We start from the raw sequence: 14,405 nt of genomic DNA, 5'->3' as shown, positions 1-14,405 counted from the left end.
CTTATGGAAGTGATTTTAGATAACAACTATATAAGCTTTCAAGGGGAATATTATCAACAAAGGAGTGGTGTGGCTATGGGGCAGCATGTGCCCCTGTTTATGCCAATTTAGTTTTACTTGAATGGGAAAATAGTCATATATTTCACAGTCACTTCTATAAATATATTAAGGCTTTATTTGAGGTTCCTTGACAATATCTTTATATTGTGGGATGGTATCCAGGACATTTTAGGGCAATTTATGGATTACATTAATAAGAGTACTTAATTTCTGATTTTTACACACGCATGGAATACAAACAGTATAAATTATTTGGACACTACTATTATAAAAACATCTAACGGTTTCAGATCTAAAATATACCGCAAGGACACCTGGTGTAACAGTTATCTACACTACACTAGTCACCACCCTCAGATGCAAAAGAGAAGCCTCATTAAAGGTCAAGCTGTCAGAATAGCCAGAATTACTTCTGACTTTAATGACTTAACAAATGAGTTCATATTTTTGGGTAAAAAATTCTTGGAAAGGGGGTACCCTGCGGATATGGCCATTTTAACTTTAGATGAAGTATATGGAGGCTGGGGAAGTAAATATGTGGCACTTTTAAGGAAAACATTACCTAAGGCAACAACAAAAGGCGGGAAGGAAGGTAAAAATTTCTATGGGGCCTGTGTTTTGGAATATAATATGTTTTCTGAATCATTTACTAACATAATCAGAAACAACTGGAATACACTGAAAATAAATAAGGAAGTATATGAAGCAGTTGGGTTCAAACCCCTTTTTACATACAGAACTGGAAAAAAATTCAAAAGAACATTTGAGCAAGGTGAGAGACAGAAAAGCATCTTTAAAGCTACCACTTCTTGTGGTAACTGTAATTCGTGTAATATGATTTTTAGAGATACATGGATCAGGTTGAATAATGGTTTAAATAGTGTGGTAAGATTTTGTAAGGGAAATTGTAAAACCAGGATGATAGTATATATGGCTAAATGTGATGGATGCCATGCATTCTATATAGGAAAAACTGAAAGGGCACTAAAAGATAGAATGTATGAGCACCAATATGACATAAGAACAGGGAAAGAGACGAGTGCCTTATATAAACATTCTTTGGTATGCCCAGCATATAATGGTTTTAAATTTGGTATTATTGATTCCATCACAGAAAACAACCTCAAGGGGGGAGACATAAAAAATGCTTTGTTGGGTAAAGAATTGAAATGGCAGTTGAGAATAAAATCCTTTATTACACCTGGTTTGAATGAATATGTAACCATCAAGCCTGTTCTAATATCTAAGGCAGAAAATATTTAAAAGGTTTTGCTCTAGTTTCATACTACACAAAAAGTTCATTTTTTCCTGTTTGAAATAAGTATTTTTTCAATAATTCTTTTATTTATTTTTTCAGTATTTGTTTGTTATAAACAAATATTTGGGATGTATGGATGTCCTTTGCAAACATTTTGATAAAATTTATGTCAATAATAATAATGATATTATATCATCTGGGGTATGAGGTTGGTACATCTAAGTATGTACAGGCATTTCGTAGTTGTATGAGATTTTTTCTTTGTATATCTTGATAAAATTATTTAATTCATAGACATTTTAGAATGTTTTCTTGGGTATTGTATTTTAGGAAATGTATAAAGAAGAATTTTTTTAAAAAGTGAATTTTTAAAAGGTGTTCCCTTTTAAATGTTAATTGGTTAACATATAGGGGAAATGGTATTTAAGTAAAGGGTAGCAGATGTGCATGTTTCTTATCTGATGAAGTCTAGCTTGTAGATGAAAGCACTCATATTTGGAATTGTCGTTTTGTTATAAAGACTGTTTTACCTCAACAAGGTGGCCTGGATTCTTTTTACTTTTATCAGTATTTGGTTACTTTTTTTCATCTTTAGAAGGCACCCAGAGGATTGGCTGATGCATGTCACTTTCACCCTGCCAGTCATTAATGTGGTGTCTGTCGATAGATTGCCTGTTGGCACATGGCAGGTGGCATGATACCAATGTGCACACACCCCCTACACATCCAGTCCCTCCATGGACAACAGCTAGATACACAGCTATGACCACCTGCAGCAATGCACCACAATATTGACACGTGTACATGTGCATTACTGAGGATAGCATTGTGTGTTAGTACACCTGTAGTTGGAAAATCCATGAAGGCCTTCACAACCACCACCACTCCCATTGCCATAGTCAGATGTGGCTGCTGCTGTATTGGACGTGACATGTTGCCTGTTACACTCCTCTCCCTAACAGCTACATGTGCCTTGCAGTACCAGCACAACAGTATTGTACAAATGGGTTGGTGGGCATGGGACTCCCATTGAGGTCTGCCACGTGTGTGTATGTGTGCATGTCTGCATATCTGTAGGGTACACCCTTCCAAGGCCACATACTCCTATTACAATACACATTGCCACACAGTAGTACAGATATTATTTTTGTCGCACATAGGTGTGGCATTGCAATGCAACACCCTACTATGCCTGTGGCATGTGCATTACATGCATATCCCTGTGGTACCACTGTTGTGATATGCAATGGGTTGTTTTGGCATCGTGGGAATGTGTGATAGTGGGTATGCCAGAGTATCAAGTTGGGTTCCAGTGTGTACAATGTCCAGTGGGGAATGTAGGTGCTGTGTACACTGTCATTACACCATGGTACACCTGGTATATGGCCCACGTACCACTCTCTGGTGGCCACTGTCACCATTACCCATACAGGTAACCAATAACAGGATACAGCCCAGTTACACATGTGCTGTGTGCAGCCTACATGTAACACATTGGACACATTAACTAGTTAGTTAGCAACAATACACCCAGGTCTCTAAGATGTGTGTCTGCCTGTTATGTGTCAGTCAATGTGTATATGATGCCATGACACACTATGCATTCTCCATATACAAACATTAAATCCCCCATTACCATATTGTACATGTCTGTGGATGTTCTGCATGTAACATGTGACCTGGTACACACCTCACCCTACAGATGGTGTCATGTGTGCAATGACAGCCACACAGTTCAGTAGCACTACATACCTGGGTAGGGGTCTAGACGCAGTGTCACCAAGTAAGGATGTGTGTGTATGTAGATGGGTTGACATAAGGGTGCAGATAATGCTTGTACCAGCAGGCCACCAGTCAGTGTTGCACAGGCAATAACTGTTGTACATACCTGCGACATGTGTGCAACTGTACACCAGATATGTCATGGCCATGGTGTCATCACAGTGACATACCCTTGTGGAATATGACTGCAGACCATCCTCCTGCTGACACATGTACACCTACAACACAAATGGATGCAGTATGGAGATAACAACCAGTGTTACCAATAGCTGAGATGTATCATAGCTGCATGGCTACACTACCTGACATGTATGCATTACACATTACCCCTGACAACGTCTTACACTGCAGTACATTGCAGCACTCTATTACAGTCACCGTGTGCATCAGAACCACATTGGCCTGTCCCTGCATTGATGTTATGGATGACAGGGATGTGGCACAGGTATCATCATATGCACAGGGTGTGAAATGCATCATAGCTGCATGGCTACACTACCTGATATGTATGCATTACACATTACCCCTGAGAACATCTTACACTGCAGTACATTGCAGCACTATATTACAGTCACTGTGTGCATCAGAACCATATTGGACTGTCCCTGCATCAATGTTATGGATGACAGGGATGTGGCACAGGCATCATCATATGCACATGGTGTGAAATGCATAATAGCTGCATGGCTGCACTACCTGACATGTATGCATTACACATTACCCCTGACATCTTACACTGAAGTGCAATGCAGCACTATAATACAGTCACCATGTGCATCAGAACCATATTAACCTGTCCCTGCATTGATGTTATGGATGACAGGGATGTGGCACAGGTATCATCATATGCACAGGGTGTGTTGCTGGTTTGCCAGAGGCCGAGGTCGGTCCAAACATGTGTCACCATGTGTGTGGGTGAGGGGTTTGGTTCTTTGATTGGGGCATGGTGATGTGGTGTGTGTTGGTATGGGGTCACCCTAGGTGTGGTTGCATAGTGTGTGGGTATGCATGCACACAGTTCTGCCATGTGGCTGCTCTATATGGGTGTTGTTGGATAGCTGCAGTCCATACCTGGCAGGGTGTGCAGTTCACTGCCTCCGGCCATGGACACTCTAACTCTGCCTGCCAGGGATTCCATGGGCAAGAGCAGGTACAGGCCTTCAGGTGCTACTCTCCCCTGATGATGACAGATGTCCGCTGGAACCATTTCCCTCCTGGGACTGGCCAGGGCCATGTGCATGAAGCTTGCTGTGGTGTGGTGTGGACAGCACCCCCAGTGGTGTGTTGGGGCTGGTACTGCTACTATGGGAGCAGCTGGGCATCCTGGCACATCCACGTTGACTGCCAGCTGATAGTGTTTCTGGCCTATGTCCATGTGGCCATCACACCACTCCCACCACATGATCAAGTGCAGACATACCACGGTCGAGGAGGCCTACCATCTCACCCCACTGTCTATCCATGACCTCGGTCTGTTCACGGAGTGTGACAGTGAGTTCATGGAGGTTTCCACTTACAGCTGAGAAAGCAGACCTCTGCAGCCTCAGGCCCTTTCTGGTGTGCATTTTCATATGTGCCTGTGCCTCCATTACGGCCTGAAACATGCTCCTGGTGGTACCAGTTGTGGCACCTCTGCCAGGGGCATGATGACCTGCAGCCCTCCCATGAGGACCACGGTACATCTGCCGATGTGGTGGCCTTCTGGACATCTGGCTATGCCAACTGTGACACGACACACTTGACATGGACACCACGCTTTCCTGGTCACTGCCAGCAACCGCCAACTGTCCCTCTGCTATGGCCACATGTGATGTGGTTTGTAGGGGCACTGTAACTGTGTGCAGGCTTGGGGTGGCTAGGAGGGTAATGACACATGTTGGTGCAGTGTTGGCCTCTGACAACCCCTCTTGTGCCTCAACTGTTCCATCATCATCATCTGTGTCTGTACGGACACCTACCTCAGTTTGCATGCAGGAGGAACTCTGACCCACCTCACCACCTATGGAGGAAACAAATACACACTTTTAAGACCTGTACAGCATTGCATAACAGTACACACACTCACACTGACAGTCCACCTTACTACCTCCCTTTCCCTGGGTTTACAGACAGTCCCACATTCAGTTACATATTTTCCCCATCCTGCATGGCACTTGCTAATATACACTCATTACTACTACCCATTAACATATCATTCCTCTCCATGACTACACACATGATCACAACATCTGACCTGTTACTCCATCACCTCCCTGACTTGGGTGGAGTAGGTTGTACATGGCCTCACTGCTGTCATCCCATATTACCCTGTGTATGTGCAGTCATGGTGTACATGGCCCCTAAATGGTTGGGGATGCCACATTCACTACATATGTCACACAGCAGAGACTCATACTACAGTCTTGCTCAGTCCATGCCACATCTGCTGCACAAGCGACCAATCATGTTCACAACAGTAATACCTGGATACACTCACTGATGTGCTGTGGTAATTCCCCATTGCATTTGTAGTGCTGCATATGTGGGTAGCCAGTTATCTATCTGCTGCTGGCAATATGATGTGTATACCTGGTATGTACTTTCCCTCCCAATGCATGTTCCATGCTACAAACCTTGTGATGCTATCAGCTGTCCTGTGTTCACATATCAGACAGGTTGTCCTGGTGCCCCATGTGTCACTCCATGTACATGTACAGCACAATCCTAAGGAGAAGTACTGCCATGTGATCAATCCCACTACTGCCTGTGCATACATGGACACCCACACACACAGACACACATGCACACACACATCTGACATGCATCAACCACACTCCACTAGATTGCACTTACAGACACAATCAGCGCACACACCCCACACACTCCTACATGTGGGTTTGCACATTTGTACACACAGTTCTCCCATTACCCTTCTGTCAGCAAACATTACATATGGTGCTCAGCAGCATGCAGTGCAACTATACTGACTTCATGTTAGTGGTAGTATACATGTGTGTGATGCATGGGCTGTGTTGGTAGGTGATGGCCCTTCTCCTTGTTAACACTGCACCCATGTACAAAGTGTTACTGTGGACCTGTTCCACACCCTGCCTTGTACTGTGCACCATACCTCACAGGTGTAGAAACCATTGCTGCATATGTAGTACTGTGTCAGTTATGTCAGCTCCAATGATCACAGCTCCTCTGTGTTATAGCAACTCATACCAGGGATGATATGTGAACAGATATCATTTGTGAATGCCTGATGTCTGCTTTACAGATCACAATATCAGCAGTGCATGTATGACCAGTACAAGACTATTACACTGACAACCAGCAGACCTTACCATGGCTGTGGGGGTGCCCTACTCATGTCCCAAACCTCTGCATGGCTGCAAAGTCTACTCATGTGCACATCCCTTGGAGTGCACACACTGCTGCCATGAGTACTGTGGGGTCAGGGTTATGTCTGCCATGTTTACTTAACCTGATTGTTTGCAGCTACAGCCATGGTGGTGTTGATTCACACATGTCCCTACTGTAGGCCGTGTGTCCTGCCATACTTTACATCCCTGTAGACACATTACCAGGATGTTAGTTATTGTGCATGTGTCTGTTGTACCCTTCCAATACCCCAGCATGGTCTCTACTGTGATGCAGTGCATTTCACAGCAACAAAATGTGAACGTGTACAGCCTGCAGTATGGGTAGGTGGGTTAGATGTGTGTGCATAGAATATCTCATAGCTAGTACATGCCAAGTGTATTATCATGCATGAACACGAACCATACTCACAGGCTATGGGCTGCTGCCATGGTGGTATCCTGGAGGGACCTACATAGGAGTGTGAGAAAGTTGATGTCAGTGGCCACAGCTGTGGCATTTGTAAAGGGAGAGTGGAGCATTACATTACATCAACAGTAGAATTCCACCATAATACAGCTTATGCATAACTGTTTATTACTACTACACAGCAACAGACTATGTATATGACATCTCAGATTTGCATGATGTCCCTGTACAGATGCAGATGCATACACAAGAGTGGTGTACCGATGTGCCCTGGGGCCTTACCTGCACACTCCTCAGTTGGTGTGTCAGTGGCACCCACCTCCACAATGTGCCCTACCAGGTGTTGTTGATGCAGGTGGGCAGGTACCACAAGGCTGCTAAGAAGCTCCTCCACATGGGTAAGGGGTGGATGGGCAGGTCCCCCATTGTGAGATGGTCCCCTGTACAGCAGCTGCATGTCAATGTACATGGCGAAGCAGGTCAGTGCAATGATGCCGGACCTGCTCATAGCTGCGGTATTGCAGTCCGACGTCATTGATCCTGTGGACTAGCTCATTCCACAGGGCGGTCCTCTCCTGCTGATCATGGGCTGCCCAGTCAAACAGCTGTTCATAGTGCTGTACTAGATGGTCTATAATCACCTCAGTTTCGGCGGCACTGTATGATGGCAGACGTGTGTGCCATTTTCCCTGGAAAACACAAAGATGGCAACAGGTCTGAGCCACTCATACAGCAGGGTTACCACAGTTCTTAATACACATTTTTGTCTCCCCCCCACCATATCAGCTACAATAAACTGTTCAAAGAATGCAATTGGTAGGTTGGCTGCTTACCTACCATTGGGACATATGTTGTATTGTACCAAGCTTTGTGCTATGTGTTTGTGCCACGCTTTGTGCTTTGTGTTTGTAGCCATGCTCCCTGTGGGGACACTATCTTTGCTGGCCTGTTACAGACTATTTCACCTGCATGCCATTGTCAGTGCTACTATATATATATATATATATATATATATATATATATATATATATATATATATATATATATATATATATATATATATATATATATATGTATATATATATATATATATATATATATATATATATATATATATATATATATATGTGTGTGTGTACATATAAATGTAGATATATCTTGTAGGTTGCTTATATAGCTATATCTATATGAGTGTCTGTGTATCTGTAGACATACATGTGTCATTCTGTATCACGCAGATATTTATCTATATGTGGGGTGCATACAGACATCTGGTCTGCATTCTGTAACTGTCTTTCATTCACAGCCGCACTGTTCTGCCTTGCTGCAACACAGACAGGTGTCACATGTGAACACAGACTAACATTAGGGTGGTATATATGGTGTGAGATTGCTGGTAAGCCTATTATACAGGTATGGCATTTGCACATGCTACATTACACATTAACATGACTGTCCTACAAGTGGTGTGCTCTGACACCCATGTGTCTATCATGACGGCAGTACTTCCACCACCAGCTATTGCCCACACTAACATAACACACACAGATATTATGGCTGACATCTTAGTCATTCATTGCTGATCTGCACAGTTGGAGGGTATGTCCTACTGCCTACAGGGACAGACAGTATTGTCCAGAGCAGTTGTTCAGCAGAAAATCATTACAGGGACAACTACAGATGTCACATATCAAACATTCAACATCATATATCCTATTAATCTATACCACATACTACATTAAATTACATACATTTATGTTTTACATACCTTTTTTATGACGGGTGTGAATCCTTTCTGGTTTTGGCTTTTATATTTTTATTTTTCAGTGTGTGTGTGTGTGTGTGTGTGTGTGTGTGTGTGTGTGTGTGTGTGTCTCTCTCTCTGCAATAGAACAATTTAGCTAGTTTGAATGGATTGCAGCATGGCTTTTGTAGGTGATGCACATGATCAGGTGATGGGCTCTGCACCAATCAGTGTGCAACAGTTGCGAACTGCATGCAGCTTGCTGTGTAGTGATTCAGATAACCACTGTCATGGCAACCCAGTACTATAAATTACTGACTTATGGGGGTGTTGTCCATTAACCTATCCAATATGGAGGACATCCTTCCTGTATGTGGGCAGCAGTGTTACAGATGGCAAGTTGCAGTAACTCTTACAGCAGGACTTGCAGACAAAGGCCAACTACACATTTGTAAGAGGTTTCAAACCTACAGACAGCGTTTGTGTGTACATAGTAGTTTAGGATGGAATGCAGTCTGTCTGCATAGCTCTCAACTGTGGGCCTATCCACATGATGGCCAGTGGATTGTCTGTTTGCTTTTGCCTGTGCACCACACAGATCTTGTCCTAGATATATCCCTGGCAATCTGTCTGTTGTGTGCTGTCAGTACATGCCTACATCCATTTGTGTTCCTCATGTCTTATTCCTGCATAAGGGTATGTTGCAATAAAACCTGTAACACCAGCAATTTCCAGGGTGTGTAACAGCAATATTGTGAGTATGACCCTGTGTTCCTGCCTCTGTCCTCCACATATATGGCAGGCTGTGTCCTGCTGTGATACAGTAAGGGGTTGTTAGGCAATGGCCTATCATTATTTACTGCTAGCATTCCTGCTATCATCTCAGTCATATCGTGGACTCCCACAACATTTGTTGGTCAGGGTCCATACATGTGGCAGATACATTGATATTACCACAAGTAATACATTTTCCCCTAGGGCTTGACTACAGGGTGTAATTGGAGACTGCTGAACTACATCTGTTATTGTTAATTGTTACTTATCTTGAAGGCAAATCCTTTGTCTACTGTTGTAAGAATTGAAGGGCTTGGTCTGGACAGCATAGTATGATATATATCCACACTTTCTGCATCTACTGTTTTGTGTGGGCCTTGCATTCATCACTGATTAAATGATTCAAATTCAATGTGCTGTAAGTAATGGCATACACTATTGTATAGTACACAAATAAAAGTTGTCTGTGTATACATACCTGTGTGTTGTGTCATGTCCTTTGGATTGTGAGTGGGTATATATGTAATGTAAGTATTCCTTTTGTGGGAATGGATGCCACACTACACGTCACAGGTACCAGTTACAGGGCTTATGGCTGAGGGATATACTTTGCACCCAGTACACCCACACTACATGTGTACATATGTATGGCTACTAATACCTTTTGTCTGTGTATGTGTGTGTACCTATATATCTCATATATCTTATCTATATATATATATATATATATATATATATATATATATATATATATATATATATATATATATATATATATACAATGTATAGATGTGTGTGCATATCTGTACTGTTGTAATATGTACCCCTTCCACACTGTACATTCCCTACGGTAGAATTACTTTTCTGCATGATATGTTACAGATATTACCCTGACATGTACAGGTGACTTGGATTACTGTTGGAGCATTGTAGCTATGTTGTGGAGGGTCCCAACGTCAAGTACTGCATGTGCTGGATATTGGATTGCACAACATAAAAGTTAGGGCTGGGGGATGGGGTTACATAGCAGTAATTACCAGGTGTCCCTCATTTGTGTCCCCACCCTCATTAACTGTCCTTATGGTCTGTTATGTTGTACTGAGTGGTTCAGGATTTTGTTCCCATGTGCATATGCTATGTCCATGTCTATCTGTATACATATATATATATATATATATATATATATATATATATATATATATGTATATCTGCATAATTATATATGTGAAACCCCATTATATACAGTGATATATCTGGACATTGATATAGATCTAGATATGTATATATACATATATATGTATATGTGTGTGTATGTATATATATATATATATATATATATATATATATATATATATATATATATATATATTTACACTGAACATATTTATCCAACTATGTACAATTGCTGTTATAGGATGATTTGTGAGTCATACATACACACACACACAAATATATACCTATAGCTGTCTATCTGTCTACATTTACAGATATATATCTGTCCATATGTCCATGCATGTTCGGCTTATATTTTTGACTTGTACCTCATTCTCTTGGCAATTGACATGGATGATCTTAGGACTGAAGTCAGTCACTCGTGCTGACACGTTCATGTTTCAGACTTTTCATCTCCTTCAAAATATGTGTTCTAGTACATATAACTGTGTAACTAGCAATGTTTTAAGTGTATTAGAGCAGCATTTCACAGATATCCCTATTTACACCCACATTTTGACACACTTTGTCTGGAATTCATGCATTAATAGGTTGTGTGGTATGATATTACTACATTTCCTGTGCTGTTGACTGATTGTGCTGGATGATATGTTTGTGAAAATAAGAGGGTTAGATACATCTGCCATGGCTTACTGGTAAATCACTTTGTGTATGATGTGCAGGGTCCTGGATTCAGGCCTCGCAGAGGCTGTATCTTTTGTTGCTGGGCAGAACACCGGCCATTGGATACAGAGTGATTAAGGGACATTTGAGCAGTTGAACGTGGGTGTGCATGGGTTTGTGCGGAGCCAGCAATGTTAACCTCCGGGTGCGTTTTGTTACACTCAGTTAGCTTCTACTTTGCTTAATCTGTGTAGGCAATGCTTACCCCTGCGCAAACACACTTAAACATGCTTACTACTGCTTATCTATGCTTATTATTGCTTATTTGTGCTTACACCTGCTTACTAGTGCCTTATTCATTATAGGTTCATAGGTTCGTAGGTAGGTACTAGGTAGTGTTTGGAGGTTCCCAATGTGTCTGTTAATAAGTTCCATGATGATGCACTCCATAGCATTGCAGACCAAGCTAGTCAGGCTTATAGGGCGATAGTTCCCAGGGTCTGTTGTGGCTCCACCTTTGTTGAGTAGAATAACCATTGCTGTGCACCACTTTATGGGTAGTTAGTCTGTGGAGAGGCTGAGTTTGAACAGTGTATTTAGGTGAGGGGTTAGTTTGTCTTTGAGCTCATGCAGGACGCAGACTGGGACACTGTCTGGTCCCATTGATGCTGTATTTTTGGCTTTGGAGAGGGCTGTTTTAACCTGAGTGTCTGTGATTTCAGGAACTCTATATTCTTCTGGTATGGTTATGGGCCCTTTTGGGGGTGAGACGGGAGTGAAGTTTTTGCTGAACCTGTCTGTCAGGATGTTGGCAATATTGGTCGGGTCAGTGTATTTTGTTGCATTCTGCATTAACTCTGAGCAGATCTGAGCATTGCCACTTAGATTCTTGACATAGCTAAAGAATGCCTGATGGTTATCTTTGGAGTCCTTGGCAATTTTTCTTTCGAAGCTCACCTTGGATGATTTTATGAGGGATCGTAGTTTCTTGCTGATACTGATCAGGGATGTCTTCCCTTCTTGGGATTTTTCTCTTTTCTGCACTAGTTTCCTCCTTCTATTGTATAGCTTGTTTATGGCAGGAGTCCACCAGACTGTTTTCCTTTTCTTGGAGGATTCAGTCTTGGTTTTGTTTGGGATAGCACGATCCATGCTTTCTTGTAGTTGCCCGTAGAATGCATTATTAATTTTGCAGCTTGGACAGCATTATCATTTAGCATGAGGGCATTGAAACTTTCCACCTCGGTCTTAAGTAACATAAAGTTTGCTTTTGAAAAGTTTTTCATGGTGGTTTCCTTGTCCGGGGGTAGGGGCAGACTGTGGATATCCAAAGTGATTTGTTTATAGTCAGATCTAACGAGCGAGGGGTTGACCTCCGGTGTGGAACATCAGTCGCTCATGTTGGTGATGACCAGGTCCAATATGTTGTCACCTCTGGTGGGAGTGTTGACCAGTTGAACCAGGGCATTTGAGTTTATAAATTCTAGGAAATGTTGGGCAAGGGAGTTAGTACTTGAGTAGTTCTCCCAGTTAATGTTTGGGTAATTGAAATCACCCAATATTAGGGTGTTTGGTAGGACCTTTGTTTCCCAGTGTTTCCAGAAATGCGGAATGGGGGTCCTGGGACATGGTGGGTGATCTGTAGTAAGCTACAATTTGAATTCCAGTTTTGCCCATTGTTAGTTGCACATGAATGATCTATGAAGCATCGTGCTGTGCCACTGTCACTTCACATGTGCATTTAATGCAGTACTCCTGTTCAAATATAAATGTTATTTAGTAGGTTATACAGCAAAATAATGTTGATAAACAGATTTCACATGGAAAATAGAATGTGTTGCAGTGAGACTTGAACCGGGAATGCGTGCGTGTTAGGTGGATGATCTGCCCACTGCACTATTTCTGTTCTACTTCATTAGCATATTTCTACCATAATGTCATACCCATGTTCCCTTTCCCCGGCCCCGAGCTCCACGTAGACAGCATCCATCCATTCTCCAGTTGCTAGCCCTGCCATACCACACCTCCACACATTTCCCTCCCTGCACGTGTCAGTACTCCTCCATTATACTGTCTCGACCCAAGCTTCTGCAGACTCTTGATCCATTTAGTCCACGTACATTTGAGCCTTCCCTTGATCCTTTTCCGATACTGGTGGAAACATCGATGTGACCCACAAAGTTTGGTTCGTCCTGCCAGAGATGGACCTGTTGTTGTGTCACGAGTAGACTTTGCTGGTCTACACTGTTTCTCCCACTGGTAGCATCCTGCCAGAGGTTTGTGAAGCAGTGGTTTGCTCACACACTGGGCCAGCCTCATATACCGGTTATGCAGAACCAACGCCCCAGGTGTGACATTCTGTGCATGAAGCTCACCCACACGCCACCATGCTGTGCAACGTTTTTCATTCCTCTCTTCAGTATTATGCAAGGCAATTGTTCTCACGGTATGTGTGGACAGGCACTGTTCATTGATACTCATAGACTGGTCAGAATACTGTGAATGAGCAATGTGCACATGTTTGCTGGTATTAACCTACATACTTACATTTCCTACACTGTTGAATGACTGTGCTGGATGATATGTTAGTGATAGCAGCTGAATGTATATCTGCCACGCCTTAGTGGAACTCACTTAGACTATAGTGTGCAGGGTGGGGGGTTGGAACCTGGGAGTGCTGATTATTTTGTTAATGGGCACAATGAGAGCTGTTGGCTACAGAGTGCCTAAGGCACTGTAGAAGAAGAAGTGTAGGCAGGTTTGTGCTTGTGTGTGCAAGGCTCAGCCTTGCTGACCTCTGGTTATGGTGTCTTACACTGAGTTGGCCTCCACATTGCTTAACTGGTGTGGGCATTGCTTACCGCCACCCAAACAGGCATAACCCCGCTTGCTGCCGCATACCCCCACGCTACTTCATGTATTTAGTTCACATTTGTTGCTAGGGACAATCCGACTGGATGCTTCCCCATTGTCAGCGGTGGCCCGGGGAGTGGAGCTCCACAGTAAATCCCAGCTACACATTACACATACTACTGAGGTGTACACATTCATAGAGAGTAACAGACTTACCATAGCTACGTACCACATTCTGCATGCTTAGTTCACATTAACATGTCGGTATTATATATGCTTAGGTCAGGTTTACATGTCAGGTATGACTGTTGACAAAGGTCAGTTTAA

The sequence above is a fragment of the Protopterus annectens genome, chromosome 1.part1 (assembly GCF_019279795.1).
Source record: "Protopterus annectens isolate FY-2018-M chromosome 1.part1, PAN1.0, whole genome shotgun sequence".
In the NCBI taxonomy this organism is placed as follows: domain Eukaryota; kingdom Metazoa; phylum Chordata; order Ceratodontiformes; family Protopteridae; genus Protopterus; species Protopterus annectens.
The sequence above is the reverse complement of the archived record's forward strand: the minus strand, read 5'-3'. Positions refer to the sequence as shown.